This window comes from Mus caroli, unplaced genomic scaffold (genome assembly GCF_978045245.1).
Source record: "Mus caroli unplaced genomic scaffold, Mus_caroli_1 scaffold_1, whole genome shotgun sequence".
Taxonomy (NCBI): domain Eukaryota; kingdom Metazoa; phylum Chordata; class Mammalia; order Rodentia; family Muridae; genus Mus; species Mus caroli.
The window spans coordinates 127,976,076-127,995,942 of NW_028227256.1; the positions used below are offsets into that span (position 1 = coordinate 127,976,076).

At 40.1% G+C, this 19,867-nt stretch overlaps 1 protein-coding gene and 1 pseudogene across 6 annotated transcripts in view; both read right to left on the bottom strand.

Annotated features, from left to right (window-relative positions):
* Positions 1 to 19,867, bottom strand: part of Srgap2 (SLIT-ROBO Rho GTPase activating protein 2) — a 239,620-nt gene that overhangs the window by 150,812 nt on the left and 68,941 nt on the right. The window lies entirely within an intron of this gene.
* Positions 2,908 to 3,328, bottom strand: LOC110301587 (NADH dehydrogenase [ubiquinone] 1 alpha subcomplex subunit 3 pseudogene; annotated as a pseudogene).

Here is a 19,867-nt window from a genome sequence, read left to right on the forward strand (position 1 = left end):
TCCTTCACCTTAGTCAGTTATCTGCTCAGAGGCTATCTTCTCAAAGCAGCCTTCACAGCCATTCCACCTGAGAGATGCCAATCTTAACATCATTTTAATTTCGTCCACTCTAACTTCTATACATATGGATAACTCTAGGTATTTATTGTGCTCTCCTCTCACTAGACATAAGCCCCATGATGACACACAGAATTTGTTTCATTCTCTGTTAAATCTTGATGCCTTAATGACCAACATATAAAAAGTCTCCAAAGAGTATGCACTTAGTGAACAAAGAGTTGCTTAGATTTTATAAGATTTGAGACAATTTATTGTTTTGTTTTTTTTTTCAAGACATTGTCATGATTGTTTGCTAACACCCGAAAAGTCAATAGCTATTCCTTTTAAAAAGAAAAAAGAGCTGGAGAGATGGCCCAGCTGGTCAGGGAACTTGAGTTCAGTTCCCAGCACCCACAGTAGGTGGCTTACAATGTTCTGTAACTCCATTTCCAGGAAGTCTGATGCTCTCTCCTGGCCTTTGTAGAAACACACATATACAAAGCATATACTCTCATAGATAAACACACAAAAATAAAAAATAACCTTTTAAAAATTTTAAAAAGAAATCCCACAAAAAGTCAGGAGAGATGCATTATCCAGTCAGCTCTGTTCTATTCTGACAAATGTTTTCTCTCCATTATTTATGACAGATACAAAAGAACTCAATGTATATACCCACAGGGCATTTTTTATAATTAATGAAATCTTCTTAAGAGGAAACTTTATGAACAAAAGCTTCAGTTGCCCCAGGACTGGCCAAGCACCATGAATACTATCTCAGTCAGAACGAAAACTAGCTAGGTTTTTCCTAAATCTCATAGCCCGCTACAACAATCTCTTTCATAACTGTTACCAGCATCCAGCATGTGACCATCCTGCAAATGTACAAGTGTGATAGTCTGTAATGTCTTTAAGTAGAAAATAAGGTTATCACCTTCACTATGCTTGTATTTCTAAGCAGGTAATGACCAGAATCACAAGATCACAGAGGTCAATGAGAATATTCAAAGTGCCCTTGTCAGTCAGACACACAAGTACCATCAAGAAAACATCTGGTCTTCCTCCCTTCCAACTAGCCCACAGCGATATAATGTCAGTCACAATTTTTTAAACAAGTGAACAAATAGTTAAACTTCTAAGTATATTAATGTGTATTTGATCCAAACCAAACATATCTTTTTAAATTTTTTTTTACAAATCAAATCTTTCTTCACAAACTTTATTTCAAGAGTTAAATAGTGTATATCATTTGCTAGATAAGTTTACATTTAACAAGAGTTATTAAATTTTAAAGTATATTAAAATACATGTTTTAATATACTTTAAAAGAAAAATTTGCCTAAATTCACATCTTTGTTGTAGTTTATAAAAATGATAATACTTATTTAAATTCCTGAGGGATACCATGGAATTATATTATCCTCAGAATAATTTATAAATCTTTAAATATTAGGAAATGCCAAGACAGTATAAGTCTTTCTCATTTTAAGCAGCTTCCTGGGCTTGCCTTCTAAAGGAATGTTGTTCTCTAGAGAAAGCAGACTGTAAGAAGAAATTGCAACATGATAAGCTCATTATTAGGAAAAGAAGCAAGCCTACTTGGTCCAAGGCTCAGGAAGTGGGTTCCAGAAGCCAGACTTTAAGGATTGGGCTTACCCAGAAAAGGAATATAGGAAAGGTTCCCTAAGCCAAAAGGAAGAATGTATTTCAATGGTCCAGAGGAAAAAGGACAGAAAGACACATTGGAGGAACTGAAATAACAAAAGAAATTCAGACTAACTAGAACATCCAACTTTAGGTAAGAGGATGGATCGAAGACAGACTGATAGAGGCAGAGGTCGCAGTGCTAGCCAATACCAGATACTGAACAAGCATAGAACTGCTCCTAAGAGCAATGGCAAACCATTATAGAGCCCATATAGAAGTTATACAGCAAACTGCTTTCAAAGATGGTAAGCACGCCCTCTGGAGAGCCTAAGCACAAGAAAGCATGAACCATTTCGGTTTTGGAGAGGTCAGGGGTACAGTCTTCTTCTAAAGACTCCTTCAACTGGCATCTCCCATATAAACTAAAATCCCTCCAAAGCGCAAGAAGCATGGTGAACCAAAGGTTAGCGAGAAATGATCGAAAGCTATGATCTTGCAAATAGATCAGTCCAGTGAGTTAGGTATTACAGCAACAGCAAGAAAACTGCATGAGTCAGGCCAGTTAGGCCTAAGTTTCTTTTTCCCCATCTGAGAATCTGTGGTTAAGTGTTTCTGCCCTGCCTACCCACTATACACCAAAAGCTATGTCTCAACCACATGCCTCAACAACAGAAGTAGAAACGACTTTAACTTGGCCTGAGAAAATGCTTTGCCTGGTTGTTTCACACCTCAAGGGGAGGGGAGGAGACATCCTCATGGTCAAATCCATAGATGGGCATATTCAGAGCCAAGTCAGCTAAGAATAAAAAACACTGAACTAAATAAAATTAAAACCAAATACAAAACATCAAAGTTTAAGTCTGGATTCAGTCAACTCACACAGTCATACACCAGGCTTAGACTAATGGAGTTGACAGAAGTCAATCAACTTCACACTGGAAGGCCTGGAGTTAAAGTCCCTGAATAGAGTATGGGACTTATGGTGGTATTACTATTGCAGAATTAGTCATGATTTCACATGTCTTAAAAAGTTACTGCTGATATTAAAGATCAAGAAAATAAAAGCAGAGTACTGTGGGTTCCATCAGAAAAAGATACTCAAGCTCCTAGTATATGCTTTTATTTTTAAAAGGCATTATAAGAAAAATAATTAAAATGATCTTATACATCTCTAGACTGGGCAAGGATTATGTCAAAACTGATTTTGCTGGGGGGGGGGGATTCACATTTTTTGTTGGAGGGTAACAGGGAAGGGGCCTCTTCCACCAGCAGAAGCATTCACAGGTCCTTTGGCCATTGCAGACTTGGGCCCAGAGGCTCCTGTGGGTGACTGGACATATCAGGCATGTTCCCATTATCTCTCATAGGCACTGGGTAGTTGTAGGGTGTGGCCTGGTTGATCATGCCAGCATACTTGGTGTTGTGGGCTAACCATGGGGGTAATTATAGCGAGGCCCCAGACAGAGATGGACACTACCAGCAGCGGCTCCTTCGTCCAGTCATTCTTGAGGAAGGTGGAGATTTTCCCAGCCATCTTGATCTTGGCAGTGACAAAGGTCCCAAACTGATTTTAATATTTAACAAAACATCAGAAATAAAGTAAAAGACACAAACCAGTGAGGTCCATGACTGGACTAGACAGACTAAGTGCCTCAGAAATTTCATTTTCTTTTTCAGCAGAGTAGACTTACCCAAATTGTATAAAGAAAATCCCTATTTTGAGTCTCTTAAGATTTATTTGTTTTATTTTAGGTATATGTGTGAGTGTCTACATGTATGTGTGTATACCACATGTACACCTGGAGTTAGAGGCAATTATGATTCACCTAATGTAGGTGTAGTGTTAAGAGCTGAACCTGGGTCCTTTGCAAAAGCAGCATGCACTCTTAATCAATGAGCCATCATTTCCTTGGCCCTAGATCTTTATTATTTAATGGCACAGTTTTCAGGAAAAAACAAAACAAACAACAACAAAAAAAACCACCTTACAGCATAATTCCTCTGCTTTATGATCTCACTCTGTAGCATCCTGAACAATGCTGACATTCAACACACTGGAAGGTAACTGGCAACTGACATTTGTTTCCCAACTAGGCTAGGAGCACCTCAAGTCTAACACCATGTCTTATTTTCACAACCCCAGGAACATACCACAAAACTGGTATAAATGTTGAACTGAAATTAATGAAAATAAGTTATGATTCCCTATCTTCAACAATGACTCTTTGGAAGATTCCAACAAAGTCTCAGAGTTAACCATATGCAGGTGCTAGGTTAGCAAAGACATACAATAAAGATTTGTGTATCTGGCTCGTTCTCCACTCTTCTTTTCCTTGCTTCTCCACCTCCAGCAGGGAGTTCCCACTGGAAATTGCACAATTCTTTGTGCAAAGAGAAGCAACAAGTTTAGTTCCTGCTGATCTGGGCAGCATGATGTTCTGGCACAAGAACTTCCAATATCTTAATTCCTTTTCTCATTTCTCAAACTAAACGTTTGACAAGAAGCAAGTTAATGGAAGAAGGGCTTGGCATGAGGCAGCGGTCATGTTGCACAGCCAGGAAGCAAGGAAGAAGGATTGCTCAGTGCAATCTGTCTTTTTTCTTTAGTCCAGGACTACAGCCCATGGAACTGTGCTACTCAGAATGAGCAGGTCTTCCTACCTCAGTTAACCCAATCTGAATAATCCCTCACAGGCATGCCTGGAGGCTAACAATCTAGACCGCCTTCATAAATATTTGCAGAAGATAGTCTCCTAGGTGATTTTACAGACAGTCAAGTTGATAATATTAACCATCATGTCCACTTTCACAGAAGAGCAAAAAACCCAATCCAGCATTTTAAAAGTAAAAATACCATTGGAAGATCTACTCACTCTTATTTTATCAAAATATTATCTTCTGTGATAGTTAATTTTGATTTTCCCAACTTCCTTAGAAACAACTAGGCATTGTGCATCACATCTTTTTGGACGTGTATTTATGAGGGTGCTTCCAGAGAGGATTGAGGGGACAGGCACAGCCTAAGTATGGGTAGCCCCCATCCCAGGAGCTGGGGCCCCAGATTGAAAACAAAGGGCATGAGGAGGAAATCAGCTGAATGTCAGCCACTGAAATGGCAAGAAGCAAGGGGTCTTAGACTCACGCTCCGACTGTCATGGAGCTCCCTACCACCATGATAAACTGTATCCCTTAAGATCATAAGCCAAAACAAATTCTTCCTTCCTTGCTTTGATAGTTGATAGAAAAATAACAAATATTCCTTGGAAGGCATTCATTTCTATCTTCCATAGTCTTATAATAAGCAAGTATAACGTTTTTGAACTCTTTCTGGTCAGCCCCCCACAATAAGTGGTACATGTTACACCCTGACCAAGTATGCACATATACAAAACAGAGCAATACATATGTGATGTATACAATCACTCTTAAATTTTTTGATGCAGTTATATTTGTTTTCTATATACAATTTTCTTTTATTTTTTCTGTGCTTAAAAAAATTATTTCATTTAAGTTTTTAAAGAAACAGTCTTCATAACCTGCCCTGCAAAGGGATCACAATCTACAGATGGAAAAGCTCTAGTCAAATAAGCAACATACAGTGCTGTGCAGTGTTTCAAAATCACTCTGGAAACTTTTTTTTTTAGATTACTTATTTATTTATTATTATATGTAAGTACACTGTAGCTGTCTTCAGACACTCCAGAAGAGGGAGTCAGATCTCATTACAGATGGTTGTGAGCCACCATGTGGTTGCTGGGATTTGAACTCAGGACCTTTGAAAGAGCAGTCAGTGCTCTTAACCGCTGAGCCATTTCACCAGCCCTCACTCTAGAAACTTTTAAGTGGTAACATACAACTTTTAAAAACAAAACAAATAGTTGCATATTTGGCTCACATGTGTAGTTCTAACACTAAAGAAGCTGAGGCGGGAGATTTGCAACAAGTTCTTGGCCAGCCTGGTCTACATAGTGAGTTCCAGAACAGCCAAGGCTACTTATCAAGACCCTATCTCAAAACAAAACAAAACAAAACAAAACAAAACAAAACAAAACAAAACAAAACAAAACACTAACTCTAATAAAAAATTAAAGGCATACGCCTTTAATCCCAGCACTCGGGAGGCAGAGGCAGACGGATTTCTGAGTTCAAGGCCAGCCTGGTCTACAAAGTGAGTCCCAGGACAGCCAGGGCTACACAGAGAAACCCTGTCTTGAAAATCCAAAAAAAAAAAAAAAAAAAAAAGATACAAGATACAAGATAAAATTTCTACCTAACAACAACAACCCTCTAACTCTCACTCAGAAAACCAAAACACTACTAGACTTGGTAAAAAGGTGAGGATTAACTAGACCAGATATGAACAATGTCCAACCATGCCAGAAAGAACTGCTGCTCCCAACAAAAGCAAACTTATCTTCCATTCCTCACTGTGAGGTTTGACAGTGGTAAAAAAAAAAAGATGGCTGCAGCTTGTCCATTTCTTCTTGTATGTGCTTCTCCATGCTTCTACCTATGCTGTTTTGATGAGTTGCTGTTAGCAAGTTCATTTCTAGAAGTATCAAGCAGGTAGTACAAAAAAAGCATTTCAGGATGTTCTCTCTGAGATAAGAGGGTCAACAGTGGTAAACACGTTCAAAAATTGACTAAAGTAATGCCAACTATGTCAAAATCATAAATATTTGGAGCCTTGAATAGAACAAAGGGAGGCATTGAGTTGAAAGCATGCTGTGTAGTTTTCTTGTTGTATGTGCCCGGGAGGAAGGTGGGAAGGATCCTACCAATTTATAGCAGAGGATCCAGGTTAAGGCTCTGGTGTAAGTTCCTCTGTATTCTCCCTATAGTCATCCATTCTGGCCCATCCAGTTTCTTAAGAGAGCCCTTACTGAGTTGAGAAGATGGTAGAGATGGAAAGCTGTAAAACCTGGTGGTACAGGGACAAAACCAGAGGGCCTAACAAAATAAAGCCAGGGTCCTAATATGGCATAACATGTTCAGTCATTTCTTTTCTCCGTCCTCTACAAACTCCTATGCCTACCTCATGCCTTGGTGATGTTATAGTACTGCCCCCTCATCTCCTCTAGATCTTTCTGCTTCAGCTACAGTTGATTTCTTATTAAGTCTTTAAACACATCAAGTACACTTGAGCCTCAGGGATCTGCTACAAGATGTTTGTTCTCTGCCTGAAATGTTCTTCCCATAAGTGTTAAATTCTCACCACCTTCAAATCTCTGCACAAATCTGACCTATGCTACAAAACTCACCTAAACATTCTCTATCCCAATTTTGAAATAAAACCTGATCTCACTCTCTTACACTGATAGCCAACTTACTACACATACTATCTCCTTAATGCTACACAATTGTACTGCAATCATGTAGGGTTTGTCTCCTTCCTCAAACTCTATTATAATGCTAACTCAGAAATATCCATCTTAATAACCAAACTAAAGACCCTAGAATGGTGATACATGATAAAGGATGTTGAGTTAACAGAAGAATAAATAGATACATGGTATAGGATGTAACTATCTCTTTTCCTGTTTGCTAATGGCTATAAAAAGAAACAGGGCCTTCAACACAGAAGCAGATAAATGACTGAAATGCACATGTTCATCACTAAAATCTAATGGCCAACCTATCAAGATAAATGAATGGTATCAGATTCTTCTCTATTTCTAAGGAGAAAAAAATGACTATAGGATGAGGTTAGCAGACATCATAAAAGAAAGAATAGAGCAAAAGCAACAGAGATCTACACAAGATCTCATAGACTTAAGAGTTCACAGTCCATCTCTGAATTATTTATTTACCTGTTGTTGTGTCCAATTCTTTGGGGGTTTTTATATAATGCATTTTGATCATATCCAGTCCACTCCTCTTAGATCCATTTCTCCTTCCCTACCAAACAATTTAGTGTCTCTCTCTGTTTTTGTAACTCATCAAAAACAGTTTACTCTGTTCATACAGTTTGAAGTGTGTGTGTGTATGTGTGTGTGTCTCTGTGTGTGTTTTACTGGAGGGTGGTCTACCTACTAGGGGTTGCATCCTTAAAGAAAAATGATTCTTCCTCTTCCAGTGGCTATCAATTGCCAGCTGCTCTTTAACTAGGGATGAAACTTCATGCCCCTCTCCAAGCTGGAATATTGTCTGGCTAAGCCTTTAGAGGTCTTTACATGCTGTCTCAACTGATGTGAATTCATATACGCAACTGTCCTGCTGTATCCAGAAAACAGTGCCTTGTAGTTACTTGACCAGGTGGCCTTAGATTCAATCATGTATGGTTCACTCCCATAACACTCAAGCCACCATATGTCTTGCCAGGCCAGTCTTGGTTGTAGTTTCCTGTGCTCACTGCTGGGTAAGACTGGCCATCCCTTGCTCCTCCAGTAGAAGACACAGTACCTTCTAGCACTATGAAAGCTAGACAGTAAGGATGAAACTTCCCAGTCGATATCAACTTGATTTCTCCAAGAAGAGCAGATATTTTATGAAGATATTTTGCCCTATACCATCTAGAATGATGAAAAGACACTTATTTAAAACAGACATCCTTATAGAACAGCATGACTTTAAAACAGAGAGAAAACCAATTCCTCCTCACTCTGCCAAGATTTGAAGCATGAAATTTATTCAAGAGCCAGAATAAAAGGCACCAAGATTCTAAGTCTGTCTACTGGTTTACAAATGAAGTTTGGATTGCCAATCCTAAAACTTTCACAGAACTGAGCAGCAAAAACCCAGCTATGCTGTGCTCCAAATCAGAATCATGGGTTCTCTTCTCTGTGGAAAGGCAGTCCCTAGAAATAAAAAGTTTAGAGAAAAACTCTCTTAATCTCTAAAAGGTGCTAGTGCCCTGGAGAACGGGTAGCTTAATCTCTTAACCACCAAGTGCAGTCTCCAGCCTAAGAAAAAAATTCAGACCTCTAGGGGGCAATTTAAGAAAGATGAAGCTATAAAATAATTAATGAGGAAATGAGTTAATCTGTAGCTGGTTATAATCCATATGTCCAAGATCAGCATCATTACAAATAGCAATCTCCTACCAGTCACTCAACCTAGCAATTTCTGCACTCCACCTTCCTACTGTCCCCCATCCCAACCCATATTTTATAATGAAAGGAAGTGGAAAGAAGCCAGAGGGTTAAATTTCTCACATCTAAATCCCTCCAGCAACTTGAATTTCCTGAAGCTACCATCCTAGGAGGGGGCATATTGTGACCAAGCTTTCCTGCAGCACCTCCTGCCATCTGCAAAATTAAATTAAATGGCCCTTCTCTTTTGAAATCCTGCCATCAGTGTACCAAAGGGAACATCTGAGTATACCAGTCAGGGATGATAGCTTTTCCTTTTTACCAACACACACAAATCATTAGGAGATTAAGTCTCTGAATGGCTAATGTGCACTTTCATAAAGAAGGAGAAGTTAAACGCTCAGTCTGACACCCACATAGAGGGGGTTAGGACTGCACTCACTGCTGCCCTTGGAAGATGATTAAAAGCAGGGCAGACAGGAAGCTAATGGCTTTTTTGCTGCACTTTTATGGGGGGTAGGAGTGTCAGGAATGGACATGGAAAATCAAGGGCCAAGTGCTGAAGGGCAGATGGTGAGGGAAGGAAGGGACATGATTATAAGCCTAGGAGACACAGGGACACCCCCTCACACACACACACACACACACACACACACAAACACATCCCAAAGAATAAAGTACTTCATACTCCCAGACAGTTCTAAGGATGCTGAAAAGCCTCCTTAGAACTATTATAGTTTTTATTAAGGCAAACTGAAATTTAAACCAATGTAGAGGTGGGGGTTGGATGGAGATATAGATCAGGCTGCTTAGTATGTGAGGACCTCGGTTTAATCCTCAGGCCCCCCAACATCCAAGACAAAGAGACAGCCTGTAACTTTGGTATTTGTCACATTAGCAAAATTTCTACTTTCTGCACCTACAGCTAGACACCTCCCCCAACCCCAAATCTGCCATCTTCAGCCATTTCTCCCACCTTCCTGTAACTGAACAATTAATTCAACAGTTATTTCTACACTCACCTGGTCCTGCTTTAAATATGCCTAAATTTGGAACAGCAGAAGCAAGTGGGTAAAAAGGGGAAAGGAAAATTTAGGAAATGGCAGTTTTCAGAATAGCAGCATATAATTTGAAAAGTAGCTCAGATGGGAACAGAATTTATAGGAATATAAAATTACACACAAATCATATTTTATCCAAGTCACTTCAATGCAACAAATCTTTATTAAGTACTTACTACTGTGACCATAGGTAAAGATCAAACACAATGGGCCAGAAACCCATCCATTGTAAAACTGAAGTGGACTTCCTGTTCATACATCTGGAAGAGTCTTCTTGGAAACCCCCAGTGTTGGCTCCAGGCTAAGGAGATATAATGGTATACCTACCCCACGATCACTCTGAACTCTTTTCAGACCCATTTGCCATCCCTCAGCCACCGGATGGACAAAAAGAAGATTTAGAAGCCAAGGCAGAGGCAAAGAGAGGAACCAGATGGCTGCCTACAAAGCTAGGAAATATATGCCTCTTAATGAGACATCTGGCAGGAAGAGTGAAAAAAAAAAATCCCTACATCAAATTCTTTGAGAAATTATAATTCACAATGGACGGAGGGGGAGGGGGAGGGAGGAGAGAGGGAGGGAGGAGAGAGGGAGGGAGGGAGAGAGGGAGAGGGAGAGGGAGAGGGAGAGGGAGAGGGAGAGGGAGAGGGAGAGGGAGAGGGAGAGGGAGAGGGAGAGGGAGAGGGAGAGGGAGAGGGAGAGGGAGAGGGAGAGGGAGAGGGAGAGGGAGAGGGAGAGGGAGAGGGAGAGGGAGAGACTAGTTAGGCAAGGTAATTAAAGTCCTCAAGAGGGAGAAGTTTGGAGCCTATCGGGTCCACACATCCAGTTTCAGCCAGTGAGGACCAGAGTAAGATCTAAGATCTAATCAAGGAAGCAGGAGGGAGGGAGGGAGGGAGGGAGGGAGGGAGGGAGAGAGAGAGAGAGAGAGAGAGAGAGAGAGAGAGAGAGAGAGAGAGAGAGAGAGAGAGAGAGAGAATACTAACCAGAAAGGCTCACAGATTCTCCACTCTCAACCCAGTGAAACCTATAGAAAGGTTTTTATGAAAAATGAAAATCTCCCCCAGAAACCTTAAGTTAATCTCTTTTGCTATCCTGCAAAGGAGATACAGAGTCAGGAACTGAAGTGACATCAGACCTCGCTGCCCTAGTCAGTATCTGTGTGTCCTACTATCAGTATCTGCCAGGAATTAGCCAACAGCCTAAGTCTAAACTCCTCAAGAAGAAATATGCTCTTTGGATCCCAACACTAATTTGAAAGACCCAGTAATTCAGTCAACATTTCATAACAAAGATGCTTCTAAGCAGGAAACAACAACAAAAACCGTACACAAAAGTGAGCCAAAGTGACAGAGCCTAGATTCTGGTGGAAAATAAAATGCCCAGATATCCAGTAAGCCTGCCAGAAGGAGAACAGGGGATCACCAGCACACATCCTTCACCCTGTTCCTTCCTCCCAAGAACCACTCTCCTTAAGTTTTCCAGGGAGCTATCAGGACACTTCTCAGTCTGCAAAGCTTCTGGGCACAGGCACCAGAACCTGCTTCCTTTTAGTGTCTTTGCAATGGTGAGGTTCATGGACCTCTATCATCTGCTAACCCATAGCTACAATAAGATGTGAAAAGTGAACAAAGAGGAAGAAAAAAATAATGGCTGAGAAAAAGGGTGGCATTGTCTTCCTTAATGAGTATTTTCTTCATTTTGCTTGGACAATTTTCCAAATTGTCTATGACAATCATGTCGCTTGTTTCACTAGAGAAAGCAATAAAATGTTATTTTAACACATAAACTCACAACAGCTGTGGTTGCCCACACAGCCACACCAATCAACATTCTAGCATGGAGTGGGAAGGGGTTCATGAGCTTCCATGCCTGAAGTGCTATGGACAGTGCTGGCTTCTGGGGGAGGAGGAGTCAGGTTTCTTTAGGGTGTGGCTGGTAGGCAACCAAGTTCTAGTGCATGGCTCACACCCTGAAATACATATATGGACATGCAAATTGCACATGATGGATTGTTTTGTTTTGTTTAAAGGATGACATGAAGCTGGGAAGGTTAAGGAGGTACAGGTGGATCTGGGAGGAGATAAGGGGAGAAACTGGAAGTAAATATGAACAAAATACCTTGTATAGAACTCTCAAGAAATTAATAAAAAATATTCTTTAATGTTACTTTAAAATCAGCAGGAATAGGGCCAGTGAGATAGCTAAGTGGGTAAAGGCACCTGATAACCCGAATTCCATCCCTATTAAGAGGAAGGAAAGAACCAATTCCTTAAAAGTTGTCCTTTAATCTACACACACTTGTCTCCCCCCAACAAACAATTAAATATAAGTAAGATCAGCAGGAGTGCTACCCAGAATGCTTTTGGACACTGTTTTAGGGAAGGAAATGGTAAGATGGAAGAAAATGCAAAGTTCCACTTACATTTTTCTAAGAAAGGAAAACAAACAAACAAACAAACAGGAAATAAAAGAAAAAAATGAAGAAAATCTTGGAGACTGCTTCAGTCTGCACACACTGAGGCTAAAGAAACAAATCATGATAGAAGGCATCTGTCGGTTAGGTGCACTCACAACACAACAAAGTACTCCAAATAAACAGAGTCCTTTCTGAATGTTTACTTGGGAAAAAGATTTCTATCTGGGTGATTTTTATCCTTAGCTGGGTCAGATCTGTAAAGCCTGGAAAGACAATGCTAAAAGCCAAAGCTTACTGTGTGTCTCAGTAGCTTGTCTCCTGTTTCACTAAGAGCTCTTGGCCACCACCAAGCAGGGAGGACAGACCACTGCTTTCACATGAGGAGATCTCAGCTCATCTCTTTACGGCTCCTGGAAGACTGAAGTCTTAATGGTTCTTTCCATGAGTCTCAGGAGATGGCTTTCTAATGTGAATTCAGTGTTACACAGCCCGGACTTGGAGCAAACAACACTGCAGAGAGGCAAGAGACAGATGCCAATTTCTAGAAGAAGCCCCTGTTCCTTGCAGCTTGGAAAAATATCTGTTGGCAGAGAATAATGCAGTAAGATGGTTTTCGTTACTGTTCAGGGGCGGGGCTGCAACACACCACAGAGAAACTGACCAATCAATCTTCTTTAAGGAAGGGAAACAAAATCCTAAATTTTTACTCCCTGTTTGTTACCAACTGTCTGATCACCATACTCCTCCCATCAACATGCAATCTACACCCTTAGTCGGTCACTGGTCCAGGTCCATATACTTACTACATAACTGATTGAAAATCAGGGTATAGAAGAAGTTCACTGATATTTTTCTTCTACATAAATAAAGCTGACAGATGCCCATGTTAAGAATCCAGTAGAACAACAGAAGGGTTCCCCTGAAGAGAAGTTACATTACTTTAAACTCAAAAAGTATCACCACAGCATAAACCCCTGATATGTTTACAAATTTACAAGGGTACTTTGAGCTTGCCACAATGTCTGAAAAGGTGGCTCCAGCATTTAGTATAAAAGGAAAAAAATGTAATGTTCTTTAATATGTGGATGCTCCCACACATTCAACATTCCAACAGTATCTACACTAAGAATCACTATGGGAGCTAAGAATCACACCTATAATCCTAGCACTTAGAAGGCAGAGACAAAAGGATTGCTAAAAAAAAGTTCAAGGTCAATCTGAACTTGAACTTCTTACAATGAGTTTTCAATCAACTTGGACAAAGAAAGAGATCCTGTTTCAAAGATAGAGCTGCAAGCAAAAAATAATCCCTATGGACTGTAGTAGAAACTACGTTTTTCTTAGCTTTGTCTTATTTTTTATATATATATATTTTTTATTAGGTATTTTCCTCAATTACATTTCCAATGCTATCCCAAAAGTCCCCCATACCCTCCCCCACACACTCCCCTACCCACCCACTCCCACTTTTTGGCCCTGGCGTTCCCCTGTACTGGGGCATATAAAGTTTGCATGACCAATGGGCCTCTCTTTCCACTGATGGCCAATTAGGCCATCTTTTGATACATATGCAGCTAGAATCAAGAGCTCCGGTGTACTGGGGTGTACTGGTTAGTTCATAATGTTGTTGCACCTATAGGGTTGCAGATTCCTTTAGCTCCTTGGATACTTTCTCTAGTTCCTCCATTGGGGTCCCTGTGATCCATCCAATAGCTGACTGTGAGCATCCACTTATGTGTTTGCTAGGCCCTAGCATAGTCTCACAAGACGCAGCTATATCAGGGTCCTTTCAGCAAAATCTTGCTAGTGTATGCAATGGTGTCATCCTTTGGAGGCTGATTATGGGATGGATCCCTGGATATGGCAGTCTCTAGATGGTCCATCCTTTTGTTTCAGCTCCAAACTTTGTGTCTATAACTCCTTCCATGGGTGTTTTGTTCCCAATAATAAGAAGGGGCAAAGTGTCCACACTTTGGTCTTTGTTCTTCTTGAGTTTCATGTGTTTCCCAAATTGTATCTTATATCTTGGGAATTCTGAGAATCTGAGCTAATATCCACTTATCAGTGAGTATATATCATTTGAGTTCTTTTGTGATTGGGTTACCTCACTCAGGATGATGCCCTCCAGGTCCATCCATTTGCCTAGGAATTTCATAAATTCATTCTTTTTAATAGCTGAATAGTACTCCATTGTGTAAATGTACCACATTTTTTGTATCCATTCCTCTGTTGAGGGGCATCTGGGTACTTTCCGGCTTCTGGCTATTATAAATAAGGCTGCTATGAACATAGTGGAGCATGTGTCTTTCTTACCAGTTGGAACATCTTCTGGATATATGCCCAGGAGAGGTATTGCAGGATCCTCGGGTAGTACTATGTCCAATTTTCTGAGGAACCGCCAGACTGATTTCCAGAGTGGTTGTACAAGCTTGCAATACCACCAGCAATGGAGGAGTGTTCCTCTTTCTCCACATCCTCACCAGCATCTGCTGTCACCTGAATTTTTGATCTTAGCCATTCTGACTGGTGTAAGGTGGAATCTCAGGGTTGTTTTGATTTGCATTTCCCTGATGATTAAGGATGTTGAACATTTTTTCAGGTGCTTCTCTGCCATTCGGTATTCCTCAGGTGAGAATTCTTTGTTTAGCTCTGAGCCCCATTTTTTAATGGGGTTATTTGATTTTCTGGAGTCCACCTTCTTGAGTTCTTTATATATATTGGATATTAGTCCCATATCTGATTTAGGATAGGTAAAGATCCTTTCCCAATCTGTTGGTGGCCTTTTTGTCTTATTGACGGTGTCTTTTGCCTTACAGAAGCTTTGCAGTTTCATGAGGTCCCATTTGTCAATTCTTGATCTTACAGCACAAGCCATTACTGTTCTATTCAGGAATTTTTCCCCTGTGCCCATATCTTCGAGGTTTTTCCCCACTTTCTCCTCTATAAGTTTCAGTGTCTCTGGTTTTATGTGGAGTTCCTTGATGCACTTAGATTTGACCTTAGTACATGGAGATAGGAATGGATCAATTTGCATTCTTCTACATGATAACCACCAGTTGTGCCAGCACCATTTGTTGAACAGGCCATCTTTTTTCCACTGGATGGTTTTAGCTCCCTTGTCAAAGATCAAGTGACCATAGGTGTGTGGGTTCATTTCTGGGTCTTCAATTCTATTCCATTGGTCTACTTATCTGTCGCTATACCAGTACCATGCAGTTTTTATCACAATTGCTCTGTAGTACAGCTTTAGGTCAGGCATGGTGATTCCACCAGACGTTCTTTTATCCTTGAGAAGAGTTTTTGCTATCCTAGGTTTTTTGTTATTCCAGATGAATTTGCAGATTGCTCTTTCTAATTCGTTGAAGAATTGATTTGGAATTTTGATGGGGATTGCATTGAATCTGTGGATTGCTTTTGGCAAGATAGTCATTTTTACAATGTTGTTCCTGCCAATCCATGAGCATGGGAGACCTTTCCATCTTCTGAGATCTCCTTTAATTTCTTTCTTCAGAGACTTGAAGTTCTTATCATACAGATCTTTCACTTCCTTAGTTAGAGTCACGCCAAGATATTTTATATTATTTGTGACTATTGAGAAGGGTGTTGTTTCCCTAATTTCTTTCTCAGCCTGTTTATTCTTTGTGTAGAGAAAGGCCATTGACTTGTTTGAGTTAATTTTATATCCAGCTACTTCACTGAAGCTGTTTATCAGGTTTAGGAGTTCTTTGGTGGAATTTTTAAAGTCACTTATATTTACTATCATATCATCTGCAAAAGAGATATTTGGACTTCTTCTTTTCCAATTTGTATCCCCTTGATCTCCTTTTGTTGTCGAATTGCTCTGGCTAGGACTTCAAGTACAATGTTGAGTAGGTAGGGAGAAAGCGTGCAGCCTTGTCTAGTCCCTGATTTTAGTGGGATTGCTTCCAGCTTCTCACCATTTACTTTGATGTTGGCTACTGGTTTGCTGTAGATTGCTTTTATCATGTTTAGGTATGGGCCTTGAATTCCTGATCTTTCCAAGAGTTTTATCATGAATGGGTGCTGGATCTTGTCAAATGCTTTCTCCGCGTCTAAGGAGATGATCATGTGGTTTTTGTCTTTGAGTTTGTTTATATACTGGATTACGTTGATGGATTTCCATATATTAAATCATCCCTGCATCCCTGGATAAAACCTACTTGGTCAGGATGGATGATTGTTATAATGTGTTCTTGGATTCGGTTAGCGAGAATTTTATTGAGTATTTTTGCATCGATATTCATGAGGAAAATTGGTCTGAAGTTCTCTATCTTTGTTGGATCTTTCTGTGGTTTAGGTATCAGTAATTGTGGCTTCATAGAATGAGTTGGGTAGAGTACCTTCTACGTCTATTTTGTGGAATAGTTTGTGCAGAACTGGAATTAGATCTTCTTTGAAGGTCTGATAGAACTCTGCACTAAACCCATCTGGTCCTGGGCTCTCTTTGGTTGGGAGACTATTAATGACTGCTTCTATTTCTTTAGGGGATATAGGACTGTTTAGATCGTTAACTTGATCCTGATTTAACTTTGGTACCTGGTATCTGTCTAGAAATTTGCCCATTTCGTCCAGGTTTTCCAGTTTTGTTGAGTATAGCCTTTTGTAGAAGGATCTGATGGTGTTTTGGATTTCTTCAGGATCTCTTGTTATGTCTCCCTTTTCATTTCTGATTTTGTTAATTAGGATGCTGTCCCTGTGCCCTCTAGTGAGTCTAACTAAGGGTTTATCTATCTTGTTGATTTTCTCAAGCTTTGTCTTATATTTTCCTTAAAAAGATCTGGCATTCATTCACCTGGAGAAATACTTTGAAAATAATGCAAAACAGTAAACAATAAAAAGGATATGTCTGTCCTTCTATCCCTACTCTGTTCCAAAGCTTTGTATCCTTAGAAATATCATATATATCTAGACTAGAAATATACAAACAACTGTATCTCTTCCCCTCCATGGTGTGTGTGTGTGTAATTGTACAGTGTATCTTGGAGAGTTTTCTAAATAGTACATTGTGAATCTGCTTCTTCTTTCTACTGGCTACATAAGCATTCAAACGGCTGTGCTTTTGTTTTTGCAACTATTCCCATTTTGATGGTTATTACAATTTTTATCATCTATTCTCAGTGCTGTAATGAATGTAAATGTAAGTACATTTGCAGAGTAAAGTCCTGAAAGAGAGTTTATAGATATGTATATGTATTTTGAATTTTACTTATTTATTTCCATGTTCACATGGTGTGTGTATACGTTTGTTTCATATGTGTGTATTGGTATAAAAGAATGTGGATTCATAGCAGCCATAGTTATAATAGTCAGAAGCTGGAAATAACCCAGATGTCCCTTAACAGAGAAATGGATAGAGAAAATGTGGTGCATTTACACAGTGGAACACTACTCAGCTATTAAAAACAATGACTTCATGAGATTCGCAGGCAAATGGATAGAACTTGAAAATATTATCCTGAGTGAGGTAACTCAGTCACAAAAGAACACACACAGTTATGTACTCACTGATAAGTGGATACTAGCCCCAAAGTTTGGAATACCCAAGATTCAATTCACAGACCATATGAAGCCTAAGAAGAAGGAAGACCAAAATGTGGATGCTTCAGTGCTTCTTAGAAGAGTGAACAAAATACTCACAGGAGGAAACATGGAGACCAAGTATGGAGCAGAGACTGAAGGAAAGGCCATACAGAGACTGTCCCACCTGGGGATCCATCCCATGTACAGTCACTAAACCTGGACACTACTGCGGATGCCAGGAAGTGCTTGTTGATGGAAGCCTGATATGGAAGGCTGTCTCCTGAGAGGCTCTGCCAGAGCCTGACAAAGACACAGGTGGAAGCTCACAGCCAACCATTGGACTGAGCACGGTGGTAGGGGTCAGAGATGGTTCCTGATGAAGGAATTGGAGAAGGGACTGAGGAGCTGAGGGGATTTGCAGGACAATGGAGGGAGCAACAGTGTCAACAGGCAAGACCCTCCTCAAAGCTCCAACCAAAAAATACACATGGAGGGACCCATGGCGCGCTGGCCACATATGTGGCAGAGGATGGCCTTGTTGGACATCAGTGGGAGAAGAGGCCTTGGGCCTGAGGGTGTTCAATACCCCAATGTAGGGGAATGCCAGGACAGGAAGATGGGAGTGGATGGGTGGATGGGGGAACACTTTCATAGAGGCAGGGGGAGAGTGGATGGTATAGGGGTTTTCCGTAGGGGAGACCTAGAAAGGGGAAAACATTTGAAATAAAAATAAATATAAATAACAACAACAAAAAAAAACCTAAATAGGCAATATCAAATCAAGGGTACTCAAAGCAGGGTGGGGAAGACTGTGGGTAGGTCTGTGGAGGTCAGAATGCTGGCGCAATTTTCTAAGTGCTTCTTAAGCCCAAAGCTGTTAATAATGTGCATTCAAAACAAACACCATTCGATTTACAATTTGAACTTTTACATATTTACTTCTTGTAGAGGCAGAATGCTGAGAGTCCCATACATTTGGTTAAATGAAATATGAAGTGTCTTTCTGCTTTTCTACCCTTCCTCATATTCCCACAACCAACCTTCATCCCCTAAAGGGGATACAACTTGCCTACATATGTCAAACAGTTCAGTTTTTACTTCCACCATGGAAAAAAATATTAAATTCAGCTGAATTATGCATGAGACCCTATGTGACATGATCACACACCTTCAGAACTTTCATTCTCACAACTTATTTTAGCAATTCTGAATAGGTATAACAAGAGACTTGGTATACATATCCTTAAACTGTTGGCGTGTGTCCTGGCATGGAAATTTGTAATGTATCAAGACACCTGTATATTTGCAAGAATGAATGTATGTGCTGGGAGTTCTTATTATTATACATTTTCTCCTACTGGCCTCGAGTTTCATCCACATCAAATTTTCAGAACATGTGCCTCCATGAGATGATCAGAATATTCAGAACAGAAAAAAAAGTCTTGTTTAAGTGTATAAGTTCTCCCTCTTCCTCTAGGGATGACCATAAGACTGCCTGGACCAATAAGGAAAAAACACTACTACACACAACTCTCTGATTCCCTTTCACTGAAGCTGCAGAAGTAATCTGAAACTGAGCAGACAAGTGTGTATGCAGTTCATGCTTTCCTGCTGCCAGAAGTTTGTGAACAAGGTGCTTCACTCTTGTAGCACTAAAGTTCTCCTGCCTTCATTACAATTCCCAGTCAGCACTTTCTCACCTGATTCCATAAGGCAGAATAAGTGCTGCCTGCCTTTATAACAGGAGACATTTCATAGTCATGAAAAATTAATCAACAACTAGAGATGTGATGTCTTTCAACAAGCAAACCTAAGCCCCAGGGCTATCCATTTTCCAGAAAAAATGAAAACATATCAACGCTTTTATCAATCTACTTCCAAAATCATATTAGACAAAATATGTGGATTATATATCCATTTCCATTCCAATTATTCCAGTATAAGAGTCTGTTTAACATGACTGACTAAACTGGATCATCTCTGCTAAGCCAGTAGATATCTTAACAATGTCATTGGGGAAGATGGGTATCCTTGGGGAGGGGTTTAAGAGCAGACAAACAAAGCTAGAATTTCATCTCCAGTTAAATCCACTGAGATACTAATGAGTTTTCTAAGACCACAAAGCAAACTAA